Genomic DNA, 15,825 nt, shown 5'->3' on the forward strand with positions numbered 1-15,825 from the left:
CTAAGGAGCTCAGAAAGTAACTGACTGTGACTAGTAATAATCAGATATATAGAGATTAGAAATGCATATGCATCTTAATGTTAGTTGTATTAAAAGTGAATTTTTCTGTATAAAACTGTGTATTTTAATAATGAAATGGAGATCTTTTACAAAAATTTACAGCCAATTTTGAAAGAGATGCATCTTAGCTCTGGAAATTGTTATTGAATATGCCAACGCTGCTGTAATGAAATGGTTCTTCTAAGTATGTGGTTATTAAATAAATAATTTTTAAAAAGTACAATCAGGGAAGATGTAGCTGGAACATCATCTACCTTTTAACTTTCCTTCTCTTGTTCGACTTCAAATGAGGTACATTTTACCCTCCAGCCCCAATTCCTCTCGTATCTGCTAACTAAAATTACCAGCAAGGGCTGGAGAGATGGTTCTGTGGTTAAGAGCACTGGCTCTCCTCCAGAGGATGCTGGGGTTCAATTACCAGGACCCACGTGGCAGCTCACAACTGTCAATAACTCCAGTTTCAGGGACTCCCTCTTCTGGCCTTCCTGGGTACCAGGCACACATGTGGTACATTTACATACTTGCAGGCAAAACACTCATACACATAAAAAAATCTTTAAAAAGAATACCAGCAAAATCTTGAATAGGGAGTGATGGAAGCCTAAGATAACATCTTGATCACCATGTATTTTGTTCAGTGTGTCATTTTCTTTCACAGTTTACTGTCTGTTTAAGGAAAAAAGACTGTATTGTGTGTGTGTGTGTGTGTGTGTGTGTGTGTGTGTGTGTGTTGGGGTGAGGGGGCAGTCACTATGCAAAGTGGAATATTAACTGTGATAGATCAGCGTGACTGAAAAACAAAAGGTCTGCACATTTTAAGGCGCAGAACAGGGTTAGGACCTGCATTTTGCAATATGAAACAGTTGTAATTCCTATAGCTATTAGAAAACTTCCCTAAAATTATCACTAAAATTTTATGGTAAGTATAGATTCTTGATTAGTCCGCAGAAGAGAAAGGGGGGCTTTTATCTGGTAGGAAACATTTCATTGTCTTAACATAGGCTGACTTCTTAAGTCTGAGAGTGTTTAATGGATCTTTTAATGGGAAATAATGGGCACCCTCTTTTTATTTCCACATGCTAGTGTGTTCCACGATGCCACCCATACACTGGGCATCTGTTCCTTTCTTAACAACCCTCCAATCCTACAAAACTCCCATTTAGATAAAAAGAACTCCATTCAGCACTGTGCATCTCAATTATAATCTGTTACAAATTGCAGATGTGGGAGAATAGAGGGCTGCATGCAAAATCCCGTGGCTCCAAAACCTCCACACAGCCAGGCAAGCCATCATCCAAGATCTGTGTTTTCTAGCCAGAGCTGGTCCTGAGTAGGGAGCTAGTGTGAACTCTGGTGCTCTGTTCATTTTTAACCTATAGATCGGGGAGGGGGGGCTCTCAAGGTACAGGGATCTTTTTACCGTTTCTTACCTTCCTGTTTTCTTTTTTCTTTTCTTTTCCCATTTTTCACGTATCTATGGGTTCACCCTCACACACACCCATGTGGAAGCCCGAGGTTGTTGATGGGACTCATCCTCTAGTATATTTCAACGTCATTCTTTGAGGCAGGATCTCTCAATCAAACCCAGAGCTCTCCAATATAGCTGCTCTCATTAGCCAGCTTGCTCTGGGTTCCCTTGACTCCACCTACCAAGCTGGAATTACAGGCAGGCTACCACGCCCACCTGGTAATTATGTGTGTTCTTGGCATTAGAACTCCAGTCCTCCGGCTTTGCAAGACTTTAACCACTGAACCAGCTCCCTAACCCCTCTTTATTTCTTGTCACCTTTTCTGTCTTTTTTCCTAACCTGTAAATATGGGCACTCTTCAAGACTCAATCCTGGACTTGCTTCTTTACATTCTTTTTTAAAAAATATATGCATTAGGACTGGATAGATGGCTCAGTGGTTAAGAGCACTGGCTGCTCTTGCAGAGGACCTGGTTTTGATTTCCAGCACCCACATGGTGGCTAACAACTGTCCTACTCCAGTTCCAGGGGATATGACATCCTCTTCTGCCTTCTGTGGGCATTGCATGACACAGGTGCACTTATATACATGCAAGCAATACACTCATATACATAAAATAAAAATAATAAATATTAAAAACATATGTTTGTATTTTGGGGGCTGGAGTGATGGCTCAGTGATTTAAGAGTACTAACTACTTTTGCAGAGGACCAGGGTTTGTTTCCCGGCACCTACATGGTGGCTTACAACATCTGTAACTCCAGGTCCGGGGTTTTGAGTGGTTTCTCTGCATGTGTAGTGTACATGTGTGTGCAATGCCTGTAGAGGCCAAAACAGGGCATTGGATCACCTGGAACTGGAGTTACAGATGATTGTTAGCTGCCATGTGGGTGCTGGGAACTGAACCTGGGTCCTCTACAAGAGTAGCCAGTGCTCTCAGCTGCAGAGCCATCCCTCCAGCCCTCTTTACATCTTTATATGCTTAGCAGCTATGTTGTTAAAGATATAACATATTTATGACAGAATTTCTTCTTTCTTTAAGCATCTGTCCTTTTGTGTTTAAAAAATATTTTATTTATTATTTCTATGTGTATGAGTGTATTGTGTGCATGTGTGTAAGGTGCACCCATGTTGTACAATGCCCTCAGAGGTCAGAAAACGGTGTCCAGATCTCTTGGAACTGGAGTTATGGATGGGTTGTTAGCCGACATGGGGTGCTAGGACTTAAACCCAGGTCCTCTGCAAGAGCAGTCAGTACTATTAACCACTGAGTCTTCTCCAGTCCCCCTTTCTGTGTTTTTTGTTTGTTTTGACTGGCCTCAAATTAATTATAATAAGGCCAAGACTGACCTTGAATTCCTGATCCTCCTGCCTCCAAGTCCTGGGATTGCAGGCCTGTGCCACCATGCCTGGCATTTTCGTGTGTGTGTGTGTGTGTGTGTGTGTGTGTGTGTGCACATGCATTTGGTGGTCACAGGGCAGCTTTGGATGTCATTCCTCAAGAACCATCCATCTTACTTTTTGACAGGGTCTCTCAGTAGCCCAAAGCTTGCCAAGCAGGCTAGGCTGTCTGGCCAGGGAACCCCAGGGATCCTCCCATCTCTACCTCTTCAGTGCTGGGGTTACAAGTGTGGGTCCTGGGGACTGAATTCAGGTCCTTGTGCTTGTTAGGTAAGCACTTTACCAAGTGAGCTATATTCTCAGCCCCTCATTTTGTAATTTTGTCTTTTTGTTTGGTTTTATTTCAGTACTGGGGATTGAACCTAGGGCCTCACACATGCTAGACAAATGTTCTACCATTGAGCGTTATCTCCAGCCCCGTCCTCCTGCTATTCTTAATGTTTCTTCTCAGTCTCCTTAAGTTCTTTCAGCTATGGTCCCCCTTTCCTGATAGTAATAGTGCTCTTTTTATTTTTTGAAATTTTATTTAATGTATATGAGTGTTTTGCCTGCATGCATGTAGGTGCACCATGTTGTACAAACAAAGCCCACAGAGGCCAGAAGAGGGTGTTGGATCCCCTGGAATTGGAGTTACTGACGGTTGTTAGCTGCCATGTGGGTGCTGGGAATCAAACCTGGGTCCTCTGCAAGAGTAGCCAGAGCTCCTAACTGCTGAGCCATCTCTCCTACCCTGTTTCTATTTTTTTTTAAAGATTAATCTATTTTTATTTATGTGTATGTGTGCCTGTGTGAGTTTATGGTGGACTGGTGAGATGGCTCAGCCAGTGAAGGCACTTGCCACCAAGATTGATGACTTGAGTTCAATTCCTGGGACCCACATGATAGAAGGAGAAAACTGACTCCCACAACTTGTCCTCCTATCTGCACACGCACACACTATGCCACATGCACACCCACATACATACACACATATAATAAATAACAATTTAAGAAAATCTCAGTGGTGTTAAACAATCGCATTTACTGGTCGGTCAGTCACACACCTACAAATTGAGGTTGGGCTTAACTCTAAGGCTACAGGTTGAGCCCATGTCTTCTTGATGTAATTTTCATTCCCCTTGGATCAGGAGCCTCCCACAGTTATGTTCCTCTCATAGTAGAAAGCTGAAGCACAGGTTGGTGAGCCCAATTACACAGGCATAATTCAAATATCTGCTTGTGATAAATGGAAGCAACTGGAGACAATCAGATTAAGCAAATTAAGTCTCAGAAAGACAAATAGCATGTCTTCTCTCATTTGTGATCTCTAGATTTTATATAGAGACCTAAAATCATGTATGACAGGAAAGTAGAAGTCAAACTGTCTAGGGGAACAAAAAGGACTAATGGGGATGGGTGGGTTGGAGAGATGACTCAGCGATTTAGAGCACTGGCTGCTCTTCTAGAGGACCTGAGTTTGATTCCCATCATGCACATGGCGGATAACAACTGTAACTCCAGTTCCAGGGGATCTGATGCCCTCTTTTGGCCTTGGAGGGTACTGCATGCAAGTGGTACACTTACATGTAGGGGAAACATTTATTTGAAAAAAAAAAAAACAACCTTACTCTGTAGCTGAGGCTGGCCTTTAACTCCTGATCCTCCTGCCTCCAATTCATTAGCATTGGGATTACAAGCAGGCACAACCATGCCTGGCTCAGTGCACCATTTCAATTTATACTCTGGTCTTTTTTGCTGTTGTTCAAAGAAAATTTATTTTCTTACTTAATCATGCTTATGCCCCATCCTTGATATATTTCCTCCCCCCTTCCTTGACATGTTTTTGCTTATTATATCACCTATTTCTAACTTTCTCCAAGTGCCTTTTTTTTGGTCTTTTTGAGACAGGGTCTCCCTATAGCCCCAGCTGTCCTGGAACTCACTATGTAGACCAGGCTGGCCTTGAACTCACAAAGATCCACCTGTCTCTGCCTCCCAAGGGCTGGGATTAAAGGCGTGTGCCACCACGCCCAGCCAAGTGCCTTTTTTTAAAAAATAATTTTACCTGTTTGTATTTTGAGATATTGTGTTTTGAGCTATTTCTACTGCCTCACGCGGAATATTGACTCTGGATGCCATGGAAGCTCTTCTCTCCTTTAGCTCAACTCCTGTAGTTGAAAATTTGAAATTATGACATCTGATTACAAAAAGTTTGCATGCAAGGAAGGTCTTAGTCCAAAGCAGTGCTGTATTTGATGACTTTAAGTCTTGGTTTTATTTTATTCTATTCTCTGTTTTTTTTGATACAGGGTCTCCCTGTGGCCCTAGCTGGCTTGGAACTTTGGAATTTGCTGTGTAGACCAGACTGGCCTGGATCTCACAGAGATCCACCTGCCTCTGCCTCCCAAGTGCTGGGATTAAAGGCATGAGCTACCATGACTGGAGGATTTTTTAAAATTTAAAAAAATTTTATGTGTATGTGTGTATTGCCTGCATGCAGTTAAGTGCACCCATGTCATGCAATGCCCACGGAGGTCAGAAGAGGCTGTCAGATCCCCTGGGACTGGAGTTACAGACAGTTGTTAGCTGCCATGTGGGTGCTGGGATTCGAACCTGGGTCTTCTGCAAGAACAACCAGTGCTCTTAACCACTGAGCCATGTCTCCAGCCCCTGGAGGATTTTTTTTTAAAGTTGTTATTTGCCTCTTTTAGTAATTCTGCTTTCTAGGTGCCTGTTCTATCTGTTCTTCCGGGCTGCTGGGATCTCTTAGAGATCCAGTATTTTTCTTCATTTATGGTACTGAGATCACATGGGGCTCACCTGCCATGCAGCAGGGCATGGAATGCATTAATTAAGTCACAGGCCTTATTGGAGAGAAGGAAAACTTAGGCGGCTAGGGTAGCCAGGAAAGAGAAGGCCTACGTCCCCTTCCTTCTCATCATACATTAGAGAAGGTGCTACAGCACCTTCCTGGCTGCACAATGGGGGCTCATGTTCCATAGATAGGCTCTCCTTTACAAAGTGAACACAAGAAAACCACCTTATCAGTGTAGGGATGAGAATACTTCTTACCTGTCAGAAGTCTGGCATCAGATGCTCGCTCTTCAAAGGAGTGGTGAGGAATTCCAATTGCCAGCCCCTGCAGTCTGCTGGGAGACACTTTCTCCATGGGTTTCTCATGCTTCTGCCTGTCTTATGAGCAGAGGAACTGGCAGCTTTAATTCTGGACCTACTTTTCCAGGAAGTTTGTATAGGGGACAGCCTTAGGAGATAGAGATACTATGTCCCTATGGGGCTAAGGGCAAAAATGTCACACACACGCACACACACACACACACACACACACACACACACACACCAGCCAAGAGCACAACTGGTCAGCTTTTCTGGCAGCTTCCTTTAAAAAAATTGCTATTCTCAGGACTGGAGAGGTGGATTTGAGGTTAAGAGTGCCTGCTGCTCTTCCAGAGGACCCAAGTTCAGTTCCCAGCACCCACTGTCAGGCAGCTCACAACTGCCTGGAACACCAGCTCCAAGGAATTTGTCTGGCCTCCATGGGCACCTGAACACATATAGCATGCACACACAAACATTCAGACATACACACATGAATAAAAATTAAAAATCAAGTAAATAATTAAAAATCAAGTAAATTAATTTTAGGCCAGATGTAGTGGTGCACACCTTTGATCCCAGCACTTGGGGAGGCGGAGGCAGGTAGATATCTGTGAGTTCAAGGCCAGCCTGGTGTACACAGCAAGTTCCAGGCCAGCCAGGGCTACATCGTGAGACCCTATCTCAAAATAACAACAAAATTGCTATTTCCTAAGCTTAGCTTCCTCAGCTGTGACACATACCCACTGTATGTGCAGCATTCACCTGGGCCTACATCCCTGTTGTCCTCTTGGAACTTAAGGTACAAATGAACCAATATGAACCTTAATCTCATGCTTTTGGACTTCACTCTGTAGCCCAGGCTAGCCTCCAACTCTAGGCAATCCTCGTGCCTCAGCCTCCCCAAGTGCTGAGATTCAAGCATGAACCACCCTGTCTGGCCCTTTACAGCTCTTGATAGAACCCATCAGAAGTTATGGCCCTCTAGTCAGGAAGGGAAGCCATTGGTTCTAGAGGAAGCTGAGTTCAGTGGAAGCCTTCCACACATGGTTCTAGCTCTTCTTCATGTGTGGTCCAGGTAATTCTTTGAGATAATTTTGATTATTTCACTATTGTGGATATACTAGAGTGTTTGATTATCTTGGGTCCCTACATTAAGGGACTGTGAATCTATGGAAGTATCCCAAATATTTTTTTTTATATTTTCCTATGGAAATAACTATATAAGCGGTATCCTTATCCCTAGTTCTGCTGAGACTATCCTTTTATACTTATTATACAGCTTCAGTTTAGTGATTAAGACAATGGATTCTCAGCTGGGCATGGTGGTGCACACCTTTAATCCCAGCACTCGGGAGGCAGAGCCAGGTCGATCTCTGTGAGTTCAACACCAGCCTGGTGTACATAACAAGTTCCAGGCCAGCTAGGGCTACAGGGAGACCCTGTCTCAAAAAGATTAAAAAAAAAAAAGACAATGGATTCTGGAGCCAGACTACTTAAATTCAAATCTTTAAAAAAATTTATTTATTGTTTTTATTTTAGGTGTATGAGTGTTTTGCCTGCATGTATTTAAGTGTACCATATATGTGCCTGGTGCCTGTGAAAGCCAGAAGAGGGTGCTGGATCGCCTGGAACTGGAGTTAAAGACAATTGTTAGCCACCCCATGGGTGCTGGGAACCAAATCTAGGTCCTCTGCAATTAACCACTGAGCCATTTTTCCAGGCCCCCTGTATTCAAATCTTGCTCTCCAGGGCTGAAAAGATGGCTCATTGGAGAAGAGCACTGACTAGTCCTCCAGAGGTCCTGGGTTTGGCAAGACAGCTAACACCTGTCCTTAATTCCAGTTTCAGGGGATCTGGTGCCCTCTTTTGGCTTCTTCAGGCACCAGGCATATATGTGGTGCACTTACATATGTGTAAACAAAACACACACACAAAATAAAAATAAAATATTAAAAAAAAGAAATACGAAACAAAACAAAACAAAAACCCTTGGCCTCCTATTAACTAGATGTATGATCTTGTGCAAGTTATACCAACCTCTCTGTTCCTCATTTGGAGTTGGAGTTAAACACAAAATCCAATAGGGTTGTTCTGAACATTAAATGACTCACTCATGCCTTGCAAACAATTCCTTTCCAAGCTACTGAGATAACTATTCAATAATTGATTTAATAATTTGATTTCTATATACAAAGTAAGTAAACTTATCACCTGTGATGTTGCTCATGTAACATACACTGTTGGGAGTGAGGCTTACTCACTTCCCTATTTTTCTATTTTTCAGTGGTGTCGGGGGGACACATCTAAGAACCCAAGAACTTAATGAGGAAAAGAGATCTTATATCATCATTTTCTCTGACTTCTAAACGAAATACAGCATTTCCTAAATATATGTAGACACCAAACCACCATAAAATTAGCAAAGTTCATCAGTTTGCAGTGAAATCAGATTTAAATCTTTTTAAAAAATTTTATTTATTTATTTAATGTGCATACATGTATTGCCTCCATGTAGGTAAGTGCACCTGTGTCATGCAATGCCCGCGGAGGTCAGAAGAGGCTGTAAGATCCCCTGGGACTGGCATTACGGACAGTTGTTAGCTGCCATGTGGGTGCTGGGATTCGAACCTGGGTCTTCTGCAAGAACAACCAGTGTTCTTAACCGCTGAGCCATCTCTCCAGCCCCTAGATTTAAATCTTTTAAAATTTTGTATTATTTTTATGTGTATGAGTGTATTGCCTACACGTACGTTAAGTGCACCCATGTTGTGCAATGCCTATGGAGGTCAGAAGAGGGCACTGGTTACAGATGCTTGTTAGCCACTATGTGCATGCTGGGAGCTGAACCTGGGTCTTCTGCAAGAGCAGTCAGTACTCTTAACTGAGCCATCTCTCCAGCCCCAGAAATCATGTTTTCATGACATTTTACTTTTCCAGGTACCCCAAAATATCATTTCTGTTCATCACTAGTCCAAAATTAGGCTAGATATTAGTTACACTGACAAATTTTACTGAATGAATAGTCAAGCATATCTACTTTTTAATATAGCTGTTGTGCTGGTTTGTGTTGTCAGCTCTAGGATGTCTAGAGTCACCTAGGTGGCAAGCTTACAGGCACACCTGTGAGGGGGCTTTTTAGCCATTGGTCATGCCTGTGAGGGATTATGTTGATTAGGTTAATTGAGGTAGAAAGATTCACAATAAAAGTAGGTTGCTCTGGGACTAGAGAAATGGCTTAGGGGATTAAGACACTGGCTGCAGGACCCTGGTTTGGTTCTCAGTACCCACATAGTGCCTCATACCTCTCCTTAATTCCAGTTCCAGAGGATCTGATGCTCTTCTGACCTCTGCAGCATTGCATGCACATAGTACACTTACATACACACAGGCAAAACATTCATACACATAAAATGAAATCAAACTAAAAAAAATAAAGTCAGTTCTTCTATATCCTGAAGCATCATTTGTATGTTTCTTGTATGTGTGTGTCTGTGCAGTGTACGTGTACTGGTGCACATGTGCATGTGGAGGCCAGAGGTCAACATTGGATTTTTCCATGATTATTTTCCACCTTTTGTGTTGGTTAGTTTTTCTGAGACAGGGTCTCCCTGTAGCCCCAACTGGCCTGGAACTTGCTATGTACAGCCAGCTAGCCTGGATCTTACAGAGAGCCTGCCGCTGGCTCCCGAGTGCTGGGATTAAAGTTGTGTGTCACCATGCTTGATTCACCTTATATTTTTTAAGAAAATATTTTTTTTGTTGTGTGTGTAGAGTATAACGCTTGCACATATGTAGGTGCACCTGTGTTGTGTAATGCCCTCCTCGGAGGTCAGAAGAGGGCAATCCTCTGGAACTGGAGTTACAGACGGTTTTTAGCCACCATGTAGGGCTGGGAATTGAGCCTGGGTCTTCTACAAGAGCAGTCAGTGCTCTTAACTGCTGAGTTATCTCTCCAGCCCCTGCTCACCGATTTATCTGTTAAGTCAAGGTCTTTCACTGAACCCAGAGTTCACTAACTGGTTAGACTAACTGGCCAGGAAGCTCCAGGCATCTGCCTCTCTCCACACCCACCCCTAGGACCAGAGTCACAGACATGTGCGATCACATCTGGCTGTTACCTGGGTGCCAGGGATCCAAACTTAGGCCCTCATGTTTGTAAGGAAGGCACTTTATCCCTCAAGCCATCTCCCCAGTGCATCTACTTTTCTCTGTTATCAGCATTAGCCCTATCCTGTCTAAGCATGCAATAGAATGCACTATGTAGAAAACCATCCTTACATAGGTTATAAAACAGAACAAAGCTGGTACACTTTATTCTTCATCACTGTGGTAGTTGTATCAAATTGTCACCCCAATGGGGATCACTAGAAGGAAGCAAACGGATATCATCAAATGGCAATTGGAAACAAAGCTGAATTTATTTGTCTACCTGGAAAGGAAGGGTACATCACTCGAGCAAAAATTCTGCCGGTCCCTCCCTGTTGGATCTGAGAGGGCCGGGTACAGAGTAAAGGGAGGAAGGACACCAAATCCCACAAGATGCTGAAGGCAGATGGCTGCTTGGCTCTGAAGGCTGAACTTAAGCTCCTTTCAACTCTCCCTGGGCTGGCTCACTTCTTCCACATGTAGGCGGCACTCCGGACAATGTCCAGGATGCTCCAACCAGCTCACTGTCACTCAGATGGCAAATCTGACGAGTTTGCTTGAAAGAGGACAAATCTTTGTTGAACAGCACCAGGAGGACCTTAGTACAGGTGGTCTATGCCGTGATGATCTCGGGTAATGCTCCCTTCACTAATCTCTTTACAAATGACAGACCGAGTTTCCATCTCTTGTTAAGGTAGACGAACATACACTCATGCTTAAAAATGACAAATGTTATGCAACAGAACAAAATTTGAGACTCTAAAACAAAACCCCGTACATGAATGATGACAGCACCACTATCCACAGCAGCCAAAAGGTGGACACATCCCAAGTGCTGAACAGTGGCCGCATGGATGCAGAACAGGCCGTATACAGACAGTGGAGTATCCCTGAGCCAAAGAGGACTGAGGTGTTGACACACAGCACGACATGAATAAACCTCAAAAACATGCCAGGCTTTCGGTCAGACAAAACACCATACGTCACAGGATTCACTTACTAGGAAATATTGAGAACACACTTACCAGGAAATATTTGTCCTCCGTGGGGACAGAAAGCAAACTGGTGGTTGCCAGCGGCTGGGGGCACGGGGAGGAAGACTGAGTGCTTAACAGGTGCAGGGATTTCTTTTGAAGTGCTGAGCACGTTTTGGGGCTCAGGGGTGCCAGCTGAGCAACGCTGCCAGTGTAGTAAATGCTACGGAACAGTACCTTGGAATGGGTAAATGGAATGGAAAAACGGATAACAAATGTTATATAATGAATTACACCTCCGTTTTCTAAAGGCAAAGAGTGGAAAAGGTCAGGAAAGTTCAGTCCCAGTGAAACAAAAAGAATAACAGAGATGAGGTGAGGGGCAGGGCCTGCTGAACAACTGGTGATGAACAAACAGAGGGAGGGAAAGGAAGGGGAGGACGAGGTCCCACTTAACAGCCTCAGAAGGCTGTGGGCATTGCAAAAGCAAAGAAAACAGTTTTCAAGTGCTTGGTTACCTTTGTGCAAGTAAGCGAGGGTTCTCCCACATGTCAACGGCTTTAGAAAGGGAGGCCACAGCAAGCCATTCCACAGTGCCTTTTCTAGGCCAGTGACAGGACCTGAGGAGGACAGCTGGGGTCTGACAGGGCAGCCTTTGAAGGGCTGGGGATGGTCACCAAGAAACCTGCCACTGTCCCCATTCCACACATATAACGACTCGGGGACACACAACTTCAGTGCGACAACTGTCGTTTTCCTCTAGTTTCTTTGGATTTAAGTCTTCAAAATGTATTTACACGAATTATATTTTATTCATTGTGTACAAGAACTCAGTAACCAAATACCAACAAGCTTCTACTGAAAGGCATTCCTCCTGGTCGACAGGTCAATTCCTTACACACTAAACACGGGAAAGATTTCACAAAACCAGTGACCCATGGCACAACATGCATGACCCATCATGCCTAGTGAAAAGGGGCAGCCTGAAAATAATAAGCACCCTATGCTTCCACTTCTGCGAGGTACCCAGAGTACTCGGACTCCTGGAGACAGAGGGCAGAAGGGTGGGAGCCAGGGCTGGGGGACAGCAAGAGGGGGGTTGATGGTTAACAGGTACAGAGCTCCAGTTCTGCACAGTGAAAAGTTCTAGAACTTCACTGCACAATAAGGCAAATGTACTTACTAATACTGAGCTGTAGTCTTAAAATTGTTAAGAGAGCAAAATGTTTTTTTATCACCCTTTAAAGATTGACAAATAAGCATTTCTTGCCAAATTATTAACTTGAAGTGTATTGTTATTGCTGTTTTAATATTTGGAGAAATTACAACCTGGAGGAGTCTAATGTCAGTTAACTCCTTAGATGTGGATACACATCAGGGTACTACAATAACATATGTCAACAACAAAAATAATAACTTATGTAAAAGAGCGCCAGTTTTTAATATCTCTTCCCTACTTCTATGTAAAACTTGGGTATTATACTTTTTTTTATATTTTAAACTGTAAAATATTGGCACATTACAAATATCAAAGAGGCACTAAAACCAGAAATTATTTGGCTCAATGCTGGTGCATTTTAGAGAGAGGAAAACTAAGGTAAGGCTTAGGACTTTAGGGTGGTTGATGGGCCTCCCCTCCCTCTACCTTTGGACAAGCCAGCTGTGTGCCTCTGCTGTCTGCACTGAGAGGCACCTCTGGGCACAGCCGGTGTATGTGGCATGAATCTCAGCTGCACATTCTGGATCTGAACCAGAGGCTGCTGGGCCAGGAAAGTGGAGCATGGCAAGCTCTGTGAAGGAAAGCCCTGTGCATGGCTGTGCCGGGCATAGTCCACCTGAGACAAGACGGGTGCCTGGGGTTGCTGAACCCCCACGGCCCCAGAAAGGTTAAGGACACCAATTTGCTGAGTTGGCAAGGCCAACTGCTGAGTGCTAGACCCCTGGGCAGGAGATGGTGACACTGGCTGTGAAGGAAGAGGAGCCCTGGGTGGCTCATACTGTTTTGTAATCAACATAAACAGCTGCTCTTGCTGCTCTTCTAGCTGCAGGTACAACTGCACCTGCTCCTGTTGCTGTTGTGGCTGCTGCAGCTGAAGTTGCAGCTGTACCTGATCCTGCTGTTGTGGATGCTGAAGCTGCAGCTGCAGCTGCACCTGATCCTGCTGATGTTGTGGCAGCTGCAGCTGTACCTGCACCTGCACCTGCTCTGACTGCTGTTGTGGCTTCTGCACCTGCTCTGGTTGCTGCAGCTTTAACTGTGTCTGCTGCAGTGGTTGCAGCTGTGGGTGCAAAACGACAGAGCCATGTGGAAGTTTTACTGTTACCTGACCTGAAACATTATTTAGAATTAATTGCACAGATGTCTGCACAGAGCTCTGTGTTGCCCTGGTCTGGGCACTGGGCATCTGACCTCTAGGAGACAGATGGCTGCTAGGAGGGGTTCCTGTAGATGTTGGGGCACCATCAGGGCAGGTGAGTACCTGGGATGAACCACTCATCAAAACAGGGGCTCCCTGGGCTAGGCCTAACAAATTGATGATGTTCATATCAGTGGCACTGGCAGAACCCTGGGTGTCTGGGCTGCTTTCTGATGAGCGAGCAGGGGGCTGGACAATTGGAAGAGGGGTGCCAATCCTGCTTACTCCCGAAAAGGCTGGTGGAGCCAGGATGACTGGGGTGGGAGCAGGAGCAATTCTTGGAAGCTTCCTACCTCTAATAGCCTGTGGTGAGGGATGCCTTCGAGCTGAAGAGCCCTGTCCTGAGCTGGAGGGAAGTGTGACTGGTGGAGCTGGAGGTTTAGTTACCAACTCCACGACTGAACGTGGCACCAAACTGGTCCTGGCTCTCTTTTCTTGGGAGGGCTGGCTGAGACATTTTGAGCCACTGGACTTCCGTGGCATCTTGCCTGAACACTTGGCCTTTCTCTGGGCAGACCTCTGGAACACATCCACTACCTTCTGAGACTCAGTCTTTGCCCCACCCATGAAATCATCTGAACAGTTACTCGGGGATATTTCGGGGAAACACATCTGACTATCTGTAGACACATCCTCTGTGGGTGGCCCCATTTCAGCAAAGAAAAATGGATCATTAAAGAATTGCATGATACCAGACTTGGTATCCCAGAGCTGACTGCCATCTTCACATTCAAACACACAACCATGGTTTACCTCAAGATCTGGCCAGGTTGTTGGTAGTTCTGACTCATCACATGGCACAGACAGCTCCCCTTTAGCACAGTTCTGCAAATCCATCTCTGAAGGGAGGGCCAGGTCACGGGGTCTCTGATTCCACTTTCCTGCTTCAGCAATCTTCAGGTCACCCGGGTCACTTGGTTTTATTTCTGGTTGTTTTTTGCAAGCGACCATTGTAACATCAGGGGAAGCTGTGCATATATTCTCTTCTTCCTCTTCCTCCTCCTCTTCTTTCAGTTCTAGACAGGACCGCTCATGTCGCATGAAGCTTTCTCCCAGGGAGTCCATTATCATTTTCTGCTCATTATACAGCAGTTCGTTAGCTGTGCAGGTGACAGTGGCAGAGGGATCTAGACACAGTAGCTCCAGATACAGTGGCTCCGATGTAGCTAGGATCGTTTGGCTTTCAAGCTCAAGTTTTTCTTCCTGAGTCCACTGGCAGCCATCTCTTGTCATGGACTCCACATCACACACAAGAGACTGAAACTTTGGCCATAAGAGACTATAGCGAGTTTGGTAACTGGAAGGCTCTGTGTCACTGCACTGCCTGTAGTCACGGATTTCTGCTATGACACACCCCTGTTGGAAAAGGTTCACGGGAGACTTTTCCAGGGCATCAAGCAGAAACGGAGGTAACTCTCCAGCATCCAAGTAGTCAAGAAGTTTCTGTCCTGCATAAGGTGCCTCAAAGTTCTCCAGAAAGGCTCCACTTTTGTCCTTGATCATCAAAGTATAGCCCTGACTTTCTGGGAATAGGTTAACCACTAAACATGGCAAGGACTCTCTCTTAACGAGCTTCTCTAGCAAGTTGACATTACTTGTAAGTCCTTCCACCTCAGGTTTTTTTTCACATTCTTCAACATAAATGTCATACAGTTTTTCATGAATTGATTTTTCCTCACTAGCCGCAGGTCTCCCTTGAGGGGGTTGCTCTTGGACGCATTCAATCATATTGTAGGCATGGTCCAAAGCCTCCTCTAAATCCTGCTGCATTGTGACAGAAAATGGGGGCTCTGAAAGAAAAGAAAAACGTATTGCATTAGCAAAGGGATGTGGAAATCGTGGCTGCTGTATTACTGCACATTTCAACTCTGTATTGGAGCATATGACCTCCATATTGGGCATCGAGAAACCCACTTCCTGGCCCTGACCCCGTCCCAGTGTGGTAGGGCTTATCTCCACCCCACATTCCGGAGGCCGAGGTGGGAGCATTGTAAGCTCCAGGGGCTCAGGTGGGAGTAATGTAAGCTCTCGGAGGCTGAGGTGGGAGTAACTTGAGCTCCAGAGACTGAGGTGGGCACACCGTAAGTTCCAGAGGCCTAGGCAGGAACAAGTATGTTCAAGGCTTACCTGTGGTACCCTGGGAGACCCTGCCTCAAGGGGAAAATAAAAACCAAAGAAATCTGGGGCACTAATATCTTACGAGTTTCTAAAATACGGATACCTGTTGGTGCCACTGACTTGGTCTTCCAGGCGCCCTCTATG

The 15,825-nt window shown here is 44.8% G+C and overlaps 1 pseudogene; it reads right to left on the bottom strand.

The window, feature by feature from the left end:
• Positions 1–10,785: 10,785 nt before the first annotated feature.
• Positions 10,786–15,339, bottom strand: LOC103725396 (annotated as a pseudogene).
• Positions 15,340–15,825: the final 486 nt, after the last annotated feature.

The sequence above is a fragment of the Nannospalax galili genome, unplaced genomic scaffold, assembly GCF_000622305.1.
Source record: "Nannospalax galili isolate Female #2095 unplaced genomic scaffold, S.galili_v1.0 scaffold7, whole genome shotgun sequence".
In the NCBI taxonomy this organism is placed as follows: Eukaryota; Metazoa; Chordata; class Mammalia; order Rodentia; family Spalacidae; genus Nannospalax; species Nannospalax galili.